Here is a 5,698-nt window from a genome sequence, read left to right on the forward strand (position 1 = left end):
GTCGTGCTAGTCCGACTCCCCAAAATATCCCAGGGGAGGGAAGCATGGCTTGACTCAGCTTGTAGGCCGACACAACATGGCCCGCACTTTGCATGGGCCGCGTGCCGGCCATGCTGTGCCGACCCAGCACGGCCTGATTTACACCTCTAGGGGTTCCTAAAATAACATCTTGCCTTAAGTTCCTTACCATAAGGAATGTGGTCTTTAGGCAGGTGCCTTGATTAAAAATATGAGTTGTAGGGATTTAGTGATTTTGGGCAAATTTTTTATAGTATATTAATAGTTTTTATGGTTGCCTGGCCTAACCTGACCCACACCTCAAGTGTAATAATATTTTTTTGGGCCTAGGACATGGACAAGTATGCCCGTGTTAATTATAAAATTATAATTTTTTACAATTTAAATTTTATTTAATTTTAGTCTATTTAAAAAATATATAGCATTTTCATATATAAATAGATATTTATGTAAATTTTGTTATTTATATAATATTTATCATATATGCATATAACTTCTAAGTTGAGCTTAGGGGTTGCTTAGCATAGGCCCTATCCTCTTGGGTCGTCATTGGACTCTAAAAGTATGATACCCAGTTAGACTTCGAATGATATTATCCCAAATTTGGATGTTAGAACTTGCATCTTATTAATAACTCAATTGGATGTGGATTTAACCCCATCCAATTTGATTAAAATCCACGTCTAACAAAATTATTATTTTATATATATGTAGTATAATTATGTATACATATAGATATTATGTGTAATTATATAAAATTTATAATTATTAAATATAATATTTTATATTTATATGCATTTATTATACACATATAATTTATTATTTGAAATCCAACATAATAATAATAAGATGTGGATGTAGATCTAGAAATTTCTTAATCGGATGTTGATGCGAATGTAGCTGGATATGATTTTAGTCCAATCCATTTACAGCAATATTGCACACATTATGTGCGGGCTTGGTGTAGATTTGAGCTAGACCTAGCTCAAAAGAAAATAGTTGCTTGAGCCTAAAAATTTATAGGTCTAGTTGGGTTGGGCTAAGTTATTAATGATTTGTTACTTTTTATTATTAATTTTAATTATATTATCAATACTAATGTTTATTAATTTCTTAATTTTTTTTATTAATCGCATATTCCTATTGCTTGCATTATGTTATGTGTGGGATTGGTGTACATCCGTGCTAGACTTAGCTTAGAAGAAAATAGTTGTTAGTCCAAAATATGTAGGTTTAGCTAGGTTCGGCTAAGTTATAAATGATCATCCCTAAGTAGAAGGAGCCTTATGACATTTCTAATTGGGTTATTATTAGTTTTATTATTTGAATTCATTTTTACATTTTATATGGAAAGTAAATGGTTTATTTTATTATTTTTCATAATTTTTCTACTTTTTATTATTAATTTTTATTATCTTATTAATATTAATTATCTTTAAATAGAATTAAATTGTTTTTTAGTTTTTTAATTTATGAACTAATTTTTATTAGTTTTTTAGATTTTAATAGTTACTAAATAAAAAGAATAAACAAAACAAAATATGACATTAGAACACAGGTTATATGTGCAATATATCGAATCCATGTTTAAATCATAATATTATTAAAACTATCAATTAATATTTCTTGTATTTATATTTCTTATTTTTATTAGTATTTATTAAGCTTAATTTTTAAGTGGAATTGCAAATTTTTAATTAACATTTTAAGGAAACCAAAGATAAACGTATTTTAATTTTTACTAAGTTTTGTTAATAGTTATTGTTTTTAAGTGGAGGTTTAGTGGATTTCCAAATTAATATTTTTTTAAATAATATTTTATTTTTGTCGTTTTATGTTTGATTGTTTAAGTTCAACCTATTTATATTATTTGATTTATTAATGTTTTACTTTATTATGTTGAATTACTATTCCCACTCTCTTTCTCTCTCTCTCTTAAATGTAATAATAATATGCATAGAAATAAGAGGTCTTGGAAAACCCAAAGGTCTCTCTCTCTCTCTCTCTCTCTAATAGTGTACATCTTTATTGATCCAATCAAAATTGGCAGTGATTGCTTTTTATATTTTTAAAACAAACGAAAATAAGAAAATACAAAAAGGAGAAAATAGATAAATAGCTTCCCTAAAAGTATAGGCATGCTGGCATGGCATGTCTTATATATATATTAAAAACACAAAATATCATACATTAAAGGATAATAAATATTCTAAATCATATGCCACACATCAAACATGTAATAAATAATCTAAATCATATGACATTCATGTTATTGTTCTTAGATAATTTTTGGTAATTACTGATATTTCTAGCAAATTTTTGGTAATTTCTACTATTTTTTAAAAGTATTTGGTAATTTTCTATTAATGTTTGACATTTTTTGGAAATATTATTGGATGATTTTTGGTAATTTATCATATTTTATGGAAACACAAGTAATTTATTTTTGGTAATTTCTAATAATTATTGACCTTTTTGGCATTTGTTAGTAATTTTCAACAAACAATTGCTCTTATTATTATTATTATTATTATTATTATTGTTATTATTATTATTATTAATTGTTGCTGTTGTTGTTATTATTATGTAATCTAAATTATATATTATTTTAGATTTTCTAAGAAAATTGCAACAACAAATTGGAAATAACATAAGAAAATTTAATCATATATCAAACACATAAATAACATAAATAATCTAAATATTTTCAAGTGTAAAGTTCTTTAAGTATCCCCTGACTAACTATATCCTTAAATTTTTTAACAATTCTCTAAAACCTCCTGTACTGTTAATTTTCCGTTAGACTCTGTTACACGTGACACCACGTAACTGATATATGTTTTGAAAATTCTTAAAATACCCTTTTACCTCTAATCAGTTGATTGTTTTCCGTTCCATGTACATGAGTTCGTATTGTTCAGCTTTACACCCTTGAGAAAAGGAGCTTGTTTTCTGATATTCGCCGAGCAAATGAATATCTGAGCCAATCTATATTTCCTCGGATATTCCCCTTCTCTGTTTTCTCGATTCCTTATTCTAGTGGATTTGGAGCTGATTTCTTTCCAACCCTTATTGCTGAAACAAGTGCAGATCAAATATTACTACCTGAAAGAATTCCCTGATTGGATTCGGTACAAATCAAACAGAACAGCATAACTGGGCAGAAAAAGGAATTCCGTCCAAGTCAAAATCCATTTAGATGGATTGAACGGACCAATAAGACATATTGAATTTAGACGAACTGGATAGACCAATATGATATATTGGATTGGACCTGGTCCGTTCATAATAAATTTATATTGGATTGAGCCAATATCTAATCTATTGATAGAAAATAAAAACATAGGCATCAATGGACAAGATTTGAGTTGAAACCAATCTAAATTAGCAGGAATTTGAACAGTCTCTTAACCGGTCCAAAATATTCATTAGACTGGATTGGACCAGATTCATTTGTAATTGACTCACATTGGACTGGACCAGATTGGACCAAATCCAGTCCAATTGACACCCCTCATTGCTGTTCCGGATCGAAGGAAATGCACCAGATACCAATTATCCTTTCTTTTCATGGGCGATTACATAGGTGTCAGTTATTACACCTTCCCTCATTATTTCACACTTTTCATTTTACTTGATTTAATTTGCAGTTTGAGTTTTGGTTGACGAGGGAGCAATGTTTATTTGCAATTTTTATTTTCATTGATAAGCATTGCCCTCGGTCAATTTACGGTGAATTAAATGGATTTTGTAAAGTGAGTTTATAAATAAAAGCTTACTCCTTTTAAAAAGTAAACTAGTGAATGACCCCGTGTTAAGTACGGGGAAGTTAATTATATATATATAAACATTCATGATTTTTATCACCATTTTTTTTATTATTTATAAACTGCAATTATTTTAGTATATATTTACTAAAATTTTACGGGTTTGTAATTATTTAAATATTTACTTAAAATATTTTTTCCAATCGAGTATAATTATTATATAACAGATTTGTTAATTCATATTTTTTCATTTAAAAATAAACATTAATGATTTGGCTTAACAATTTTAATGACTGTTAATAAATATTGATTCTTATTTAAGGTTTGATTACTATATTCGGTAATTATTATGGGGCATGCTTTAAATAAACATTAATGATAATTGATGATTGTTATTTCGTTTTTTATTGTTTACTTAATTAAGTTTGATGATTGTTATTATTATTAATTATTTCTATAAATAATTGAGTGTTATTATTATTTACTTAATTCAGTAATTTTCAGCAAGTAATTATTTGATTTAATTTGAATTATTTCATTTTTTAATTATTTATAATAGACATTTAGGGTAGGCTCTTTATTTGATTTAAGAGACTTACCATGTTTTATCTAGACAATGACCCCATACTAAGTAAGGGGCAATTACAATATCATTTAATTTGAAATTTACTATTTACAAATAAAAAATCAATGTCCTATTGAGCAACCCACCCCCAAAAAAGTATCAATAACTTTGAAATCATTAATCTATTTATAAAATAGTAAAATTAGATGGATGTTTACAACCATATCACCAATACTGCTTAATATTAGGGACATATGAATGGATAAAAAGCGCTTAAATGATAACCATTCAAAGAGGCAAAGAAGGAAGAAAATCATTCAAAAAACTGCTAAGAAAAACAATCCATGCCAAACAACATTTGCAAATGCATCCATCCTCTGAAGTAAAGATGAAAAATATATGACTACAATCAAATCATCATCATGTATGGCTACAATCAACTGATAATATAATCAGGACTCCAAAACTCATCCAATAGAATAAACATGAAAGAAAGGAGAATAATGGGACCATCCTGAGTATGGAAGTCACCTCCAAGTTAGGTGGCAACACTTCTTTTGGTCAATCATGATTGTGGATTTTAAGTCTAAGCTCCCCACGGTGCACATAGATTTGCTAGAATTTATCTTTAGGAAAAAGGTAGGGAAACTTGTACATAACCTAATGGTATGCTTGAATTACGGGAATCAGGAAATAGAAATAGAAAATGTAGGTTGAAATTATAATTTTGGGCCTGTCGATGTGGCAAATTCAAGTAAATTAGAATATTCAGATATTTAGTTCATTCATTTAGTGGTAAATTGAATATTTTTTTTATTCCATGTCTTTATTGAGTAATATAGATTAATAATATATTAATAATTATGAAATCATTAATAATAATAAGTATATTATTATTACTATTATTTACTAATATTATATTCTTATTATGTGTGTATTGATTTTGAAATAAGTAATATTAAATTATTATTACTTTTTATTTTTATTATGAAGTAATTAATTTGTTATAATTATAATTTTTAGTTAATTCCTGAAATAGTAATTTCTTTTATAATTCTTTTAGTTTAACAATAATGAATAATTGAAAGTTTATAATTTAACTTTCACTAAATGAAATATTTACCGAAGAATAATAATAGTATTAATTATAATTACTTATAATAATAATAATGTAAATAAGTAACATTAATTATATATTTATAAAATAATCAATATGAATTAATATAAATATAAAATGATTATATCCCAATTGATAGTTAACATTATTAAAATACTTATTAATTATCATTAATTAATTAACATTCCGAAGTAATAATTGTCATTGTTATAAATAAGGAATTAATTATCA

This window comes from Nelumbo nucifera, chromosome 2 (genome assembly GCF_055504915.1).
Source record: "Nelumbo nucifera cultivar China Antique chromosome 2, China Antique-T2T, whole genome shotgun sequence".
In the NCBI taxonomy this organism is placed as follows: domain Eukaryota; kingdom Viridiplantae; phylum Streptophyta; class Magnoliopsida; order Proteales; family Nelumbonaceae; genus Nelumbo; species Nelumbo nucifera.